Source organism: Varroa destructor, unplaced genomic scaffold, assembly GCF_002443255.2.
Source record: "Varroa destructor unplaced genomic scaffold, Vdes_3.0 BEIS01000004.1, whole genome shotgun sequence".
In the NCBI taxonomy this organism is placed as follows: domain Eukaryota; kingdom Metazoa; phylum Arthropoda; class Arachnida; order Mesostigmata; family Varroidae; genus Varroa; species Varroa destructor.
In genome coordinates this window covers 6,644,497-6,662,100 of record NW_019211457.1, presented here as the reverse complement: position 1 = coordinate 6,662,100, position 17,604 = coordinate 6,644,497, and the positions used below count along the sequence as shown (strand labels likewise).

The window sequence follows — 17,604 nt, the reverse complement described above, 5'->3', positions numbered from 1 at the left end:
ACGCTAGAATTGGAAAATAATTACAATGGCATTTCATAAGTCTGTTGGAAAACTCGAGATAAGTCCAGCAAGACCCACCCTAGCTAGATCTTCTAGTTGGGGCAAATCCCTATTGTTATACTAAAGAGGTGGTTCTGACAACTTGTTTGCACAGTAGGAACGGCCGAAGTGGTCAAAAACCGCAAAGGTTATAAAGAAAATACGTGGTTATATTTGGGCAAGCTTACTAGAATCAATCAGACGAAATTTCCACCTTGCAGGTTAGATTGTATTATAAGCGTGATCAGCAGTTGTGTCTGTATTTTCACTTTCACACAGATGCTGTTTATATATATATATATATATATATATATATACCATGCTTCATCGGCGGTTTTTTTAGCTTCTGTGTACTGTTAAATTCAGCGTCGTGTAGATTTGTACTGCCCGTTGTGTGCAGGCAAGATCTGGCATATCACTGCATATAGTTCAATATCAAACTACTTCATGTCGTGAGCGGAAGTGTCCGGTGATATTTCCCGAAGCTGGTAGAAGGAAAAGAAAAAAACTCGCTCGTGTAATTTTGGAGCTGGTGGGTCAATGTGAGGCCTGGAAAAATAAGTATGATGTTTAGGAGTCCACATGCATATATTACATTACATTGGATGTCGGATGGGTCGAGTGTGTCGAAGACGCTTTAGGGTCCCGTCCACTGACGTAACAGTGGCATTCGTAATAGAACTAAAAGAAAATGCGGAAAACACAGAAAACGAGCAGGTAAAGGGGCTTTACGCCAATGCGACTCAAGTGAAATCCAGCTCTGCACACTGTTTCCCTTAGCAGTACACGTGTAGGTTCCTGTCTTCAACAACAGTGAGTCGGCCTGACCACAACATAGCTCTGAGGGCGTGCAGATGAGCCTAACTGAGATGGGAACTGTTGCAGAGTTAGCAACTATGAATCTGCAAAATTCGTATATGCGGTAGGCCACTTCCACCCACAAAAGAAACTCAGCCGGAAACCAACGGAGGCTTGAGGTTCAACGTGCGGGGCGCAATATACAAACCCGAAGACATGAAATCAAAGAGCGCTAAACAGAAAAATACGATGGGCAGCTTAGGAGCAGGCCAAACGCTGATGAAGATCGCATGGCAGGTGCGACAGGCCATGTCATAATGATCCTCTGTTTCTTCATACTCTCTAGTTTGGCTGAAACATCGGGTACAGACAAAGGTGGCATCGGTGCCGAGGTAAAGTTAAGGCAGGAACATAGTTTCCGGACAACAGCGGAAACCTACATAAAAATCTTATCTCTGTGGCGGAAAAGAAACACCACAGCATCTATGGATAAGAACTGCCAAATATGTACAATCATATATAGCAAAGAAAAACCCATCAGAAAGTATACGTTTAGATTTAAAAAAGAATAGTTTTTCCCGCCATGCACAATCTCGCTTTCGGTGTTATATATATATATATTTGTCAGTATCCGTTGACGCATGTCGGTGGCATACTCGATTTTGCCTTTTATTCTCTTGAATCGTCTTTATTCAATTGTGGCGCTCCAGCTAGTTAACCAACCAACGCCTGTAGTCGAGTTGACTAAAGTAGAGGAGAAGGCGGCTGGCATCCCAACTCGTGGCGTACACTCTATAGCCTTGCACGGCTCGATGGGTTTCGAAGAATTTTAGAATATGCAGAAACACGGGCTAGGCAATACGAAGGTGGGACAAACGGATAGCAAGGGCAAGTGAACAAAGCAGGAAGCAAAAGCAACGGTGAGTGTTTTGTTGTAGCTAGCCAGCCCTTTCGTTCGCTTGCCTAAACTGTCAGATGAGAGGCAATACACAACTATGAGGACCACCAATACAACCACGAACACCATATAGTCGTCCTGGATGCTTGTGCTATTGTTAGCGTCGCAATCAAGACAAGGCGTTCACTTCAAGGCGTAACTTAGATTCTCTGTTATAACTAGTGCCAGCGACGATGTCCTTACTGCTTAACGCTGCATAGAGAAAAACAAATGACAATCGATCAGCAACCGAAAAAACGAAGCAGAAGCGAACACGTGCATTGAACTATTTCGCCTGTCAAAAGACGACCGCTCCAATGGTCAGAGCCCTCTGTTATCTCAATTCGCTTCGTTTGCCGGCTCAGCTCCACACCCCTGACTCTTCAACGTTGTCGTAACTTTGACGGGCATTTATGAGCAAACATTTTTTGAAAACACAGAAGCTAAAATGCGTGCAGATCGAGGGTACGCAGACGGAAAACAGATTTTACGATGCACACGTCTCTTCATTTCATACAAAGAATCCAGTGATGCCAAGTAGCCAATGGAACGATGTCTGACGGGGGTTCGAACTGACAATTCCTTTAACCCTGTAATTATATATGTATAGCAACAAATCGATAAAAAATTGTGCCGCTTGTCCCGTCCATTGCGCGACTAGTTAAAGATCTGCAAACCATTTTTATTACCTCATTCTGTTATTCTGTTCATTGCTATCGATACGCGTAATGTGCAATTTTTCATCCGACGAACCGCTGCAAATGTACTTCTCTGCGTAACTTTAGTGTCACGTCGATCCCGCGGGGCTCAAGAAGAAAGTCTGTCAAGGGGGTTTAACCCTCGGCTCTATTTGGCTGCAACCAAAGCATCGCCGGAGGTAAACAGAAGACTGAGTTGACATAAAGGATCGATTTATAATTCGGATGATGGAGTTGTTTAGCGCTTATGTCAGCGGTCATCTCCCGTGAATTCAATTGTAGGTATTTGCATCGAATACATGAAATCGATCATCTATTATCGATCATATATTTTACTTGTAATTAATTACCAATTGTAGGAGTTCATAGTGGAGTGCTTTGAATTTTGGGGTCGAAACTGTGTCAGCATTATGTGGGTCTAGGAATCTGAAAAAAAGTAGGCCGTTTTTAAGACGTATGAATTTAGCAGGCAGATACGTTGCCGTCATCTGCCGTCGTGAGGTTGAGGAGACTATAACTTCTGTAACACCTGCTCTCAATGATACGTTACAGCTTCAATGAGCTTCCAAGTTCGTTCGATGTGCTCTTTATGAGGTGTCGAACATGTAACGTACCTCATATGTATATGGTGTATAGCGAAGCGCTTCTATTGATCTACTGTTGCATCGCAACAAAGAGTCAATACAAATGATACAAATACAAAAAAAAAAAAAATCGTTATGATTCCGTTAGTCTATTGAATCATATATATATATATATATATATATATGTTATGTATTTGATGTATAACATATGTAGCTGAATTAATTCTTATTGCGCATGGGTATCGAGGACGTACGACGAAGCGAGCAATGGATCTTTCGCTGACCCTACGATGTACCTCATGCGGAGGTGCGTCCAGCAAGATAAAATCATACGAGAAAACCCTATTTGCTGTTCAAATCTACCTCAAGGTACGTAACCATTTCTTACTATGTTTAATATTATTATTATGTAAAAAAAATGAAAGTTTGACTCCCGTTCTGATAGCTACATTATTTAGTGTTGCCAAAGGTAAGTCTGAATGGTATATCCGCCTTTTACTGAAATTAGCGAGTATTATTGACTTTTCAAGGACTTTTTGGCATACAGCTGATTAAAGTACATGTACTAAATTCATGTTTAGATTTTTATGTCCACTGATACTGCCTTACACAGCGGCGTCGCTTCTCTAGTCGCTTGCAACACTTTTATATATATACATATATAATGTAGCTGTTTTTTTCTCTGAGATCAGACTAGTAGACTTATCAATGCTGAAACGTCATAAAATACTTTAAACTCCTATTCACTATAGCGTCAACAGCCGGTTTCCGTTATTATAAGTCAGATATGGACCCGTATTTGAAAGAATTGCCTCTTCCATTGTTCTTCCTCCGATAGCTATCATAGCATAAACAGTGTTGTTATGCCGTTAAGCAACGTACGCCCTTAGAAGCAGCAAAAAACAAAGCGAAGTAAAAAACTAATCTTGACTATGACCATAGTAATGGGCTGGCAAGGGGGTGTTGATAACAGCTTAAAAGTGAGGTAGCCAGACCCAAAAATGTTGCTCTGTTCTTCGTTTTCGACCCAATCACGGTAACAGTAATAAACAAATTAAAACATTATAATTACTAACACCCGTTTCTCACTCTGTGATGTTTTCTCTATATTATGTTACACTATTACGATGAGCTCGTCAGATGTTAGCGATTTCAAGCAACTATGTGGACTATAATGCATAGAGCATTTTGCCTCGGAGCAGATTTGAAAACAAAGTTAGTTTACCCGCTACGTAGCTCGATATATCTTATTTGACACCTAGCCAAAACGGGAAGAGGCATAAATTATCTCCGCTTGACATACTTGTACCTTACAATGTTACAATAGAAGTGTGCTGCATATTTCCGAGCTGCTGTTTCTGGTATTGCTTTGCAAACAAGGGGTAACACGAGGGGGCTGAAGCCACTCTTGACCGCCATTTGCTTTCTCTTCCGGTAGGGACAAACCCAGATCCCTCTTCTTGTTTTCTATATCTAGAGCCGTTCTTGCTACCACCGGCATTGCCACGTGTAGTGGTGGCTAGTGCGATCTGTGCGCCTGATCAATCAGTTTGTTCTTGTTGACCCTTGTTTGCGTGTCTATTCAGCAGGCATAGCTGTCGATAGTTATTGCCCCCGCTGAGCTCTTTGTAGTAAGGCTTCTTTTTTTGCTTTGTTTCGCAAAATGTGTTGTTTTGTTGCCTTCCCCGTCGGCCACATTATTCCTGTGCCATGGTCGGTCATTGCCCACTTTGCTAACCTTCTTCGCCGAGCGAAAGCGTAGAATAAGCTGAGCTTAGCAGGGCGCATGCGAGCGGGGTAGACATGGATGTAACCGCTGCTAATGCAAAACTTCAAAGATTCTAATTCAGCCACAAATAGCAAAATATTCACTTCAAAACGAGATCAAGGATAGTAGCTGCGGGCTTTGGGGGCACGCTAACGGCTAAATTACCACAAACGGTCGATATCTTATAGTATTTTAGTGGAAAAAGTAATTTTCGGGAGACGGAGGGGAGAGGAAAGCCGATATATGGTTTTTAATAGCTACTTTAGTAGCAGATTATTAACATCAATATTCGTGTAATGCGTGTTATTTTTTTATTGAGACTTATAAATGTAAATAGAGAAAGGATATTCGGCAATGCCCGACATGGATTTGCCTATTTGTTGTTCATACACGTTGATAATGCAAGAATTAGTTAAAAAAAAAAAGACGTATCTGAGGTCTGAGGTTTTCTCATCTATTTTTCTAGCTCCGCTCTTCTACGCGTAAACATGAAGACAAATCTTATTCGCTAGTTTTAAATATCTGCAATTCGTTTGATAGCTATTTAGAAATTTGCATTGGTCTACGATTAGGCTTATTACAGTAGCAGGTAATTATCAATCTATGCTGTGAGAACTGAGAGCTACTATTTAACAATGATCTAGTTGCTGATCAGGTCAATCGTACGTTCATAGGCAATCAACTTCACGAAAAGAAAAGCGTCTCGCCCTAACAACTCCTAGGTTTAATAGAATAATAAGAAAGCTCCGAGTTTGAACATTCTCGATGAGGACAGTGAACTTGTCAGAAAAGGGGTATGGAGGAACAAGCTAAGGGTGCGCTGAGGCGCGTCGTTCTACAACAGCACCTATATGCTCCTATAATAGACTCGGACAGATGGTAGACTTACAAAAGGCAACTTTTTCAAGATGACTTTTTCTTCTATTTCCCTAGGGTTTGTCAACGTATGGAAACAAGCGCGAGAAATGCTAACGTTATCAGTTGATAAGCTAAATCCTGACGACGTTTGGTGTCGCCAGCGAATCTTGGGAAGTATACACTACAGCTCCCTAAGGAACTTTTGTACCTTTTACAAACGCTACGGAATTGACAGCTGCACTCACCTATGAGTTGTCACAGAGCGCAGGGTTAGATATTAGAAAGGTGACTTTTGCGCTTTGCACTGCTACAGTAGGAAACATAAACAAGGTAAAAAAAAAAAACGGAAGAGATATAGTAACGCGAAAGTTCTGCATGTTCTTGTAGAATATTTTTTTCGAGTTCCGGCGAGTCCCTGGAATTCCTGATAGCGGGTCCTTTCAGACGAACGTGAATCCTGAATGACTGGTTTCCGACAATTAGTTCACCTATGGGCCAGAGAGCCCTTGAATTCATTATCTTATATCATTACCTTAATTAGTCGTATGTTTCGACGCCATGGACAGTAATTTCGATTCAGTCTTTGGGTCGGTTAGCCATGAAACAGGCAACTGAGATTAATATCCGAAATCAGCTTTAAGCACCACTTTCTAGTTTAAGTTGGAAATAATCCATTCTACAAGTTGGCCCCTATGGCGACAGGATGCTGGCGTGATTACGAGGTTCTGAAGCCGCTCATATATCTTCATCTCCTAACTCAGCTTTATATCGTATAAACATGGAGTAGGCATGAAGAAGCTCTCGCTATCAAATCTCGTTGGTGAATGTGGTCGAGATAGCGTATTCAGGGAAATAAAAAGTAACATACCTTCGACTAAGCGTTCCTAGTAAGTAAATAACCGCTGTGTGTCACCAGAAAAACAAATGCCCAGAAATTTATTACGACACGTCGAAGTACAATGAAATGTTCCAAAATTAACCAAATATCAGTTTGCGAAAAGGTGTCCATTGGAAGAGGGAGAAGCCAAGTATGTACCAATATCTCCAACAAAAGTATAATACTGATACAACATGCAATGCTCGACAGGCGTATTTTTCTGGTTCATCATTGTTGTTTGATTCAATAAAACTAATGTTATCAAAATGATTATATATATACATGTATAATAATGTATAAACGTAAGGACTACGTATATAATATATAGCCTTACACGCTGTGATATTATGCGCTTGTAGATGCAATCATGGATCTGTGATGAGCAGGAACTACAGGGAGCTTTCTGAAGGCAGGCCTTACACAGTAAACCGATAAAGAAGGAAGCATGGCTCCTGTTATTTCTATTGCGGTGGATAGACAGACGAACGTTTCAGCTCTCAAATGTTGTATAGCTTATAATAAGGAAGTGTTTTGATCCACAATATGGATCCTAAAACAACTGCACTTGTTTCACGAGTTTTTCAATGCATATGGTCCTAGCTATTGTTTTGAACCGAGACGAGAGGGCCACCCGCCACTTAAGGCAAAGCCTTTTTTTCTGGAAAATATTGTTCGTTACTTAACGTTAACGTGACATATTGATATTTATTCTAGATATTCATCTCTCTTGCATAAATGTAAATGAAACGCACCTGATGTCTACAGACATTTTAAGAAATTGATAAATAATGTTTGGGTTTTCGTCCACTAAATCCAAATTTAGATTTGTTTATTTTTCTACTATTTTTTAATCGACTCAGCAGAACTGAGGCAATATTTGTCCTGATTATATACCATTATAAATGAAAGGGCACTCCAGGTCGCCTCAAACCGGTTTGTGCCAAGTCGTTTGTCCTAATGCTTCTCACAATCTTATATGCTGTTTGCATATGTTTACCATTTTCTGATGAAGATCATAGAGCAGCGGAATTCGCGCCTTCTGCTCTAAGATTAACCCTATGGGAAAAGAAAAACAGGTCTTCCTAAACGATATATCGAACTAATTTACTTGAATGACTTATTGCGGATGCACAAAGAACAGACGGCTTGTTGAATTTGTGTAATAAGCTGTTTCAATATGACCAAAAGGCTAGACATAAGCATACTTTTATTTCTAACTGTTTATAACGTTTTTCTTATACATAAGGGAATCTTATACTGAATAGAAGGATACTAAAAACAGGACCCAATTGTTAATTGGGTCCTTGTTTTAAAATCCAAATATTCAGTTTCTGCACCTGGTCGCCACACTGCTACAGTAGCGGAGGGCAAGATCGCTATAAAGAGGCAAATACGTCCTCATTTGTCCCTTTGCAACGCAGGATACACGTATCAGCGCAAGAAGTTGTCTTACCCGCATTTTGACAAAATGTAGCTAGTTTATTTACGGCTGCGAAGCGGATTTATTAAGTATTTGATTGGCGGTCGTAAAATCAAGAAATACTTAATGGCATCATTGGACGGAAGGCCCGGATAGCGGAGTTACAAAATCGAAGACACACTGACTGAAGAAACTGACTACGGCTACATATTGATTGACTTGGGACCAATAATTAAGCAAGCATTTTCGCAATGGGCCAATAAAAAGTGGCCTGCGATAAAATGATTATCAATCGATCTTACTAAGAGAAGTTTTTTTTTACAGCTTACTGCTCAGGGCCCACTTCCTGAAAGCAGTAGTTATCTACTAATATTATTACTACGTACACGAATCCTAAAACAGGTCTCAGGTTCAGAGTGAGTTGCTAAGTTTCTTCCTCACCATGGGTTATGAAGACAACGTGCATTCAAACGACGATCTTCAACCTAACAACGAAATATATCTATGCTGAATGGGCCGTCGCTGAGCTACTGTAAAGGTTCCATGTTCCTCTACGTCAAGGATGATTCTAGATACAATTTGTGTATTTGCTCCTTGTGTATTTTCTGCTATATATATGTAACAGATAAAGGTGGCTTAAAGTGCGATTCTCATACAGCAGGATCGATCGAAATTTTCGCTACGATATCCACATTTCCTTCTTTGCTTTTTTTCGGACCTGAGACTGAAAGTCAGCTTCGTAGATCGATAGGGATTTAGGACCTGCGCTACCCTCATGCTGCACACAGCATGTGTATAATCTCTGGCCAGAGCCGTTGGAGTAGCCATAAGAAACATTCTAGGTAAGCTCTCAGTGATGCTCTGAGCACAAACGCTTGTTAAAACCTCCGGCCAACTCAACCTTCTCCTTCCGCAGCCAGCCACACAATCCACCCCCCGATTGCGGCCGGTCATTTTGGTATCGGCCGTTGTTATGGTTTATAGAGACAAGTTATTTAAAGCCTGATGCCTTCGTCCGACTACCAAGCTGCAAGCGTCAGGCACCAGCATTACTGAGTGGCTGGCTTTGTGCACATTTAGCTCGTTGGCTGTATACTATAATATTAAGTGATTAAAACGATGCCACGTTATTTCGAAATTCGACTTTAACGGGTTTCAGATTATTGAATTATTGAGATTCGTCAGTGAACCAAACGCATCTTTACAAACCATTTATTTAATAAAAATGGGTTGATTGTCACAAAAATTTGTTTACGGCTAGCGCACATATACACATAAACGAGAAACTAGCGAATATCTATAGCCTTGTTACCGAGTCAAAAAGAAGACACATTTATAGAAAAACAGATGTGTATGTATTCTTTTACGTAATTGCACTACAGCGTGAGCCTGCAAAATTATGCTATCAACTATGTAAAAACTCAATTACGCATATAATATATATATATATTAGTATAATTAAAGTTCGAGCGAAAACTAGCCAAGAGCGCTGTTCCACTTATCTTCATTTCTGTATGTTCTATTCCCTCTACGTCGTAGATCAATACCAGCCTTCATAGGCGTCTCACACCTGCGCGTTAACACGTATATGTGATCCGTTTGGGATCAGCTTATGGGCTCTAGGTGGTACGGTCAAAGGGAGCAAACTTCTCTAAAAGTATTTGACAGACATGGATCGGTTACACGCACTTAGTAAGTTCTGTGCATATCATTTGTCCCATCGAGCATATCTAGAAGCTAACCGATTACATCAGCGGGCTGATCTGAATGGCAGGTGAACGACGACAACTTGACACTATTACGCTTACCCCTTGTCGTTCTTGTCTTTGCTGGCCGAGTCGTTATTTGGTCGCTCTGAGCGTGTGCCAGGTATTCATATGTGGGTCTCAGTTCCTAGTCTTTCGTGGCGAACTCAACGCGAGCTATCCTCCTAGGTTTGAGAACGAACCAAGGTAAGACAATGAAGGTGTCTTGCCAAATCTCCGATTTTCTCAGGGCCAAAAAGCTTGGTGGTAGCAACGCCGTTTGGCGCGTAAGGCGTAAGAAGGACAATCACTACTTTGGCCTCACAAGCAAAGGCACCTTGCTGCTACAAGCTCTGCCGAGTCCGGCCTGTTGGTGAAAGCCGCAAGGATGATGGCGTGGTTCGTCGGTGGTGTGGGAGAGTGGTCTCTGTTAGATGCGAGATACTAGACAGAGCAGAGATATACCCCGTGAGGTGAAGTAGGCCCGGGCAAATAAGATGTTTTGCAGCACCAGTTTTTGGGCCTATGCTTCTAAACTGCCACTGGACCACCATTTGCAGGCGGGTGCGCGGGTCCTTAGGGTCTTCGGCCATCCAATTGCCCGGGTCTCTGCAATGGCTGAATCATCAATGAACGCCCCTCTATGTTTGGAGTATGTGAGAGGTGAATTTTATAGCAGGCACAATCAGCAGAAATACTGTGGCAATGATGGCCTTCGTTCATCCTGCTCTGTGCTGCTTCGGCGTGGCCCTGAGTTCTGAGCAGGTGCCTAGGGGCCGACGCCGTCTTCCAAGTTGTCGCTTGAACCCGCTTGAAGAAGTGCGACATGTAAATGACAAAGGATAGGGTCAACGAATTGGAAAAAGAGAGAATGGAAACGTTCAGTTTAATTGTAGGGGTTCAATCCTGCTAAAAAAGGGGTCATGTTGAGCGCAGAAAACAAAGTGAGTTTTTGCGCTATATACCGTCTAGCACCAGATTTTTCTGATCTAACAAAGAGACTAAAAAATTACTCTGGATATTTGATAGACAAATTGGTCAATGAGAACGAATCCTGTAGAGAGCCAAAAAAAATTCCACCTTCTGCGCATATTGAACCACCTTCGACGTGCGTAATTTTCTAAAAGACCTGTCCTTACTTTAACGGATATTTCAGCCATATTGCAGCGAAAAAGGAATCTCGGCGAGACTTCAGTGGTAGTAAAGAAATGCTTCTTTTTGGACACAATTTGATGGATGGTAACTAGGAAGTATTACCTAAAACTAACTTTTTACATGAAAATCTGCTACTATTGTTAGTACTTTCGTTATCAATGAACAGTACTCGTACCCACTGAGAATCCTTGTATAGGCTTTGTCTTTGCGCCACCTCTCGAAGCACTCTTCATATAACGATACATATTAGTGCATACTCATCATTAAAACGTCGTTTACATACGAGCGTCATTGCTAGAGATCGATTGGCATTTCGCGTCTGACCCAAAGTGCTCCACCGTCCAAGCGACGCAATAATGATCCCTACGTCTTAAAATATTATAAAGATTCACGGGACACCTCGTCTCCACCTAGTTGCACTCGTTTGCAAACGGTGCCTAAACTTCGAAACGGGTTAGCTGTAACCGTTCTCTGCGGATACGCTAGACAAGATGGCGAGAAGGACGAATCTTAAAGGGTCATCCCCGTTAAATCCTGGCTTCTGCTCCCGAACAGCTTAGGGGAGGCCTCCCTCATGAGAGCCATTTGATGAACAGCGCACAAGTCCTGCAACGGTGGTGGCCTTTGGCGAGTAGCCACTGTTCGCTACATCGAGCAAGCCCAGGAATGTGGTCCAGGTTTCGAGCGGAGACCGCAGAGACATTCGACCTGGAGCTTTTGCACTCCCCCTAAAGGACTTAATGATTCAGACGTGCAACTTCATTTTTCGAAGCTATGCAACCGAATAGCCAGCCGACAGCAGCGAACATATGGCGAACAGGAGCATTAGGTGCCAGGTTGATTTCATCAACCCAGTGACTGATAATCAAGGATCATGCGGACGATGGTAGAGCAACAAAACTTAGAGAATCATCGTCGCAGTTCTAGTTCTGTTCTATTCTATTTAATAGTAGTTATAGTTGTATCAGTGCTAGCCTCTGTGATGGTCTGGTGGATGTCGTATATGGCTGCTTAATTTGGAAGGCTCATTCTGGACTAACCTCGAATTCGGACGTGGATAAACGGTTCGTTTCGTTCGCTAGCGGTCTGATGGAAAACTTTACGGCGCCACTGGACATAAAAATCGAAAGTTTTTAGTAGTAATAGTCCTAGTGAAATACAAAACCTTCAGCTGGAAGGCTGCACTCAGAGACACGCCAAAAAGTTTCTTTCAAAAGGGGAAGGTATATTTAAAAATCTTGATTTCCTGCTTACGTTCCATTGATAGAAAGGGAGGTGTAAAAAATAGTTGTGCTTCTTTTGCCGAGTAGCTTCCGTACTGACTGGTGGACTAGTATTGCAAAGCGTGTCATTTAAAGCAACACGGAGACCGGAAATAGAACGATAAGAGGAAAACCCCATCCCTTGCTTGTCGTATGACGCGATACATTCATTGGGACTCCTGGCAGAGGACAACGTTTTCGAAAGGCGTCTTAGTTGGTTCAACAGTTGTCTGTCAATGTCTCATCTTAGTGTATTTGCATTGTAGTTGTATTTGTATCCGAAAACAGTCTTACCTATAAGCATTCGTTATGAAATTAACGTCAAATTTGCTGTATGTGTGTGTATTATAGATTGGCTATTATTACTAGCAATATACCCGAACCCATATCGGATATGGGCGGAACGTAGTACTGAACACTTGTGTTTAACTATGTGTTTATGTCGCTATGTGTTGTTGTTAAATAAAAATAAATGTGTAACATTCTTGATCCATTGCATAAGCGATCTAATAATAATTGCCATAACAACCACTAAAGCTACAAAACTTAAATTTAATCAAACCAAACTTCAAATAGTCAAGCAAAGAGAAAATAAAGATATCGATCGAGATGATTTGCAGGAATATAGCCAAAAAACGAATAAAAATATCTTATTTTAATTATAATCAAAGTACCTTTTAACTGAAGCGCCTATCGAAGTAGTTCTCCAATGCAACCCAGTAGGTGGTGCGGGATCCACGGCCAAAATTGCGTTAATTAGGTTCCCCACACAGGCTTATTAATGGCCATAGACATCAGCGCCCTGTATCACAGCATGAAGAGATGAAAAAAGTATATGACTTTTTGAGTCATTTGGCTTTCAAGGAAACTGATATGTAAGAGAGGAAACTGATATGTAAGAGCTAACTTAAATTATTGCGCCAGATATAAGAGCTCGTGATCACAATTTTGAAATAGTAGACTATAATTTTCAGTCAACATCCGTGGCTGAGCGGCCGACGTATCAAGACCGTAGCCTTCCATGCGTTCGACCATTGGGACCACCGCAGTCATCCCGTCCTTCACAAAACTGCCAGTAAGATCTGCTGCTAAAAAAAGAGGACAATGACTCCAATGGCTTTTTCATAGTTGGCAACTGTGATTCTTATTTCACAGTGCATAATCGCCCTTGTTAGCAGAGCTTACTCAGAGATCAAAGGACCGTCGAAATCAAATTGAAGAATCTTACGTTTGTTTAATGGTTACCAGAGGAGGCAATAAATAAATCGAAATAGTCTGCTAAAATGTTTCTAAAAATCTTCCTAAGTTTTAAAATATTGAGACAAGGCTTTACTTGCATACTTAGAAAAAGAGGTGGAGGCTACATTACCGGCAACGGCAAAAGAAATACACACGAATCTTTATGTATCGTTTGATGTGCGGTATAAACTCGATTAGGCCAGAGAGAGGTCAGATCTAAAGGCTCCGAAAAGAACCCTAGGATTTAGTTCAACATACACATATAGACATTTCTACCATTAAGTAAGGCAGTGTTTCACCTTTACAAAATAACCGATTCGTCGTACGACGTACGATGCTATCCTACACAACAACTGAGAAGTTATGACGTTTACTAAGACGACGTAATCGTATTGTATATTCTTGTTCCTTAAAGCTAGCAATTTTATTATAAGCATATTGTAGCTAAACTGTATGCACTCGAAATACTCATCTATGAGTACCGATGCTAGCAACGACTACTACAGACACGCGTAGCCGGATCAACCTACTTTCCCAAACATGTCATATAGATCGCTGAACAGTTTCGTAGGATTTCATCACACTATCGGGGCCAAGTAGAACTTCGCAAGTAGACCCTTTTAATATTTGGAACTTAACTTAAAAGCTTTAGGTCCGATAAACGTGGCCAACAAAGAGCCCTGTAAATGTAGAACGACAAGTTGGCCTGGTCCTACAAAGAGTTTATCCACCTACAAGACAGATTATTACAGAGATACGCGTATAGTGCTCTCTTTCGGTAGGATCTGCTCAGTGCACCAATCTGGGCTGGTTCTATAGTTCTGTTATGGAAAAGCCATATATGTTGTGCTGTATAATGGTGTGCGTCTATGTAGAGCTGTCGACTACGGACCATGTTGAGCTGCTACTAATGTTCCCTATTGGTTCGACCCAACGCAAATGTCTAGATATATATACGTTAGTGATTAGCCGAGAATGATTCTATTTTTAGTTATCTATCTGATGTATTAATACTTTATTTATTTACAATTGTGTTATTATTGCTTTTATGATATTACGGTATTACTATAGTTGTCACACTGCCTATTTCAATATAATTCTACTTTTTTCCTATTTCAGCATTTTTTTGCCTAGGTCTTCCTTTCCTTCTACTTTTGCGTACAATATATCAATATATGATACATCAGTGAGCGCTCTCGAATTTTTGCGCTGAAATCACGTTACACCTAGTGTATGTATACTTTAATCCTCAGACCAAATTCGTGGACCAATTGTTTCCGATTTTATCCAAGAACTTGTGAGGGTGTCGTGGTAGTGTGCTTTCTTTTAGCTGTTGTTATTTTAGCTGACGCAGTACAACCTCACCACACCAATAGGCTCAATGTGTAGAATCCTACGCTTACCTGGTATCGTGCACTGAAAGCTGTACGAATGCTTAATCACGTGCTGTATGTTTAGCTCTGGCCCGAACCATATGCGGAAATCAAGTTGTCTGCGAGAGGGGATAAAATCAAGATGGTTTAGTCGTGATGTTAGGATACGGAACGCTACCCACCGGCGCTACCTACGAAGCAGGCCTAGCACAATTACAGGTTCTACTCGGGTTCAGTAAATTTGTTAGGTTCCCTAAACACTTCGGTGCCTGCCATTTATCGTCCCGATTTCTTTTTTTTACCCTGACCTGTCGACCTTTTCGGTCTAAGGCGACATAGCCGTTGCACGGGGGCATTTCTTTGCCACGCAATAGACTACGGTTGATTCTAGCGTCGCCTGTTCCTTCTGGTTGATTTTGTCGTTCTCGGACTATCCGGACCTTCAGTATCCTATAGCAGCAATCCATGGACCACGAGGTTGAAGCAGCGTAGTGTCGTTAGCTCACAGTGCATGAAGGAACTGGCGCACAATTGGTTCGACTTGTTTTCGATGCTGGACCTGCCGGTTTGCTGGCTGCGTTGTGGCCTAGTGGTTGCGTAGTGGCAGCTCTATCACTAACTAGTCTGCCCGTGTGCGCCCCTATGAGCCTGTTTCTGTGTCAAGCCTGCCTTGTTTCCACCTTGCCGAGATCAACGAAGCTTTAACGAACGAACAGTTCATGGGTGGTACGTGCCGACGGTGCGCCCTAATGGGCTTCTAGCATAAAACTACATGATACCCTTATCATAGACGTAGGCCAGGACGATACCTTCGATCGTAGTAAAATCATGGCCACGCATCAGGCAGCAGATGCTTTTGTGTTGTGAGTGGAAGCCAGGCAGGCAGGCAGACAGGGCACCCGCTGTCCCTTGGCTGGCCGTGCAGCATTTTATTGTTCCGTAGTACAGCAAAACAGGCTTTTGATTGGAGTTGAGAACAGAAAAAGCTATCGAGGGCTATTGGTTTTGATCTAAAACAATATTTAAGTACATATGATATGCTGCCTGTAGCTGTCTGCTTGAGACACTCATGAGAGATGAGTAGTCCAGTCAATTTGGTTAACTTCTTCTCGAAGATTACATTAGACTGCTACAAACGAATCCAGCGGACTTTGAAACTGAAACTGAATAACTTCTAAATCAGCTTTGGCTAGAATGATGACTTTAATTAATAGAAATACTCTCCTTTATTTTTACATTCTTGTGCAAGCGCTGGCAGCTTATGGACAGCCCTATACTTTCCATTCTCCTTTCCACATCTAATTTCTCTATCCACGGCTTCTCGAAATAAATGGATAGCAGAAACGCTTGTCCACCAGTTGCCCTCTTTAGAGCATAGAGGGTCCCGTAATCACATGGACTTATATCAAAAGAATAAGCAAATCGAAGAAAACGTTGGATATTCCAGGAAAAACATTCTCCCAGATAGAACTTACGTCGTATTTTATAATAAACTTCATCAAAAACTTCGGCGTCTAAAATGTCTATGACCTCTATTAGGTTAAAAGCATCAGCCACCTTTTGATTCCGTTGATATCCTCGGTTAATACGTTACGTTAATTGCGATGAACTTCATTTTCATATCAATTACACATATATATATACATATATATATATAATATATATGTGTATATAATATATATATATATATATGTGTGTATATAGGGTACTCCAAAAATGTATTAGGCTGTTACAAACAGATCGGACAAACTTTGGAACTTAACCATTGAATTGGTCGGACTACAGTGATGATTTTTACGATATGCGAGAGATATTTTCCTTTATGTTTTACATAGAGTTGACATGCTTTCCTACCCGGTTTCCCTTTTAGGTATAGAAAGCCCCGTAGTCGCGCGAATTTCGTTTTTGAAAAGATAAGCGAGTTAAAGCCACCGTTGGTTATTTCTTTGCTCAATCCAGGACATAAAATATCAAGTAGCAAGAGTGTGTACTTCGGATTGCCGTGCCAGCAGTTTATGAGTGGACTGGGGAACTCGAGATAGCGAAATACATCCACTATTTAATTTTCGGCTAATATTTCATAGTAACAAATGCCCCTTGTGCCCATTGCAATTTGTACCATTATCACCCTACATCCGAACTTACTCGATACTACCTATCACTGAACACGATTTCTCACCTGGGCGACGCTATTCTCTCGTTGAATACCTCTCCAGCCGGCAGAAAAAATTGAACCATATTTCGTCTATGGTGACCGTAGATTCTAAGGGGGTTTTTATCAATTAGTTCCGCACATCGTATGTGAAGTACACTTTAGGCATCAAAGTCAATTCATTGGGGATCCGTTCTCTACTGAGTTTCCACATTTTTACTATTTAGGTCAGAATCCTGTAACAGGTTACATGTCAGTTCTGACCGACAAAGCCCTTCGACTCTACACTCTTCTTGGAAGCTCAAAACCCTCTCGATTGCGACAACTAGTTCTTCTCGACATCCCAGCACCTTCTCGCTGGTCCTTAACACCCTACACTCCGTTGTCTCTATTTCAATGCTGTTTCATATTCTGAATCCATTTCTTGTGAAGTAAAAACAAGTACTTTTACTTACACGCTTCTAAAAGACTCAAGTATTTATCAGCCGAACTTCGTTCGCTAACCGGCGCGTAATTCAAAAGTTGTTCCGGTGCGCCGGCAAAGTGGGCCGGGTTCGCTTGCAACAGCCTAACATTTATCGCAGCAGTTCATCGGTGTTTTTTTTTGGGCATTTATGGAAGGCAGTAAATAAAACCAAAAGCAAACAGTAGTAAATTTAATTTTTATGTTCGTTGCTGCTTTTTAAGTTGCACGTGCCA

At 41.4% G+C, this 17,604-nt stretch overlaps 1 protein-coding gene across 3 annotated transcripts in view; it reads right to left on the bottom strand.

Annotated features, from left to right (window-relative positions):
• LOC111249932 (uncharacterized) overlaps positions 1-17,604 on the bottom strand; it is a 390,414-nt gene that overhangs the window by 357,605 nt on the left and 15,205 nt on the right. The window contains exons 1-3 of one of the 3 annotated variants that reach the window (XM_086987779.1): positions 16,933-17,334; positions 14,784-14,872; positions 12,816-12,943 (exon numbers count right to left, since the gene is read on the bottom strand). The exons of 1 other annotated variant lie outside the window; for it this stretch is intronic. The gene's annotated coding sequence lies outside the window, so the exon portion shown is untranslated. Of the gene's footprint in view, positions 1-12,815; positions 12,944-14,783; positions 14,873-16,932; positions 17,335-17,604 lie in introns of those variants that run through there. One more of the 3 variants, XM_022804407.2, reaches the window with a different exon arrangement.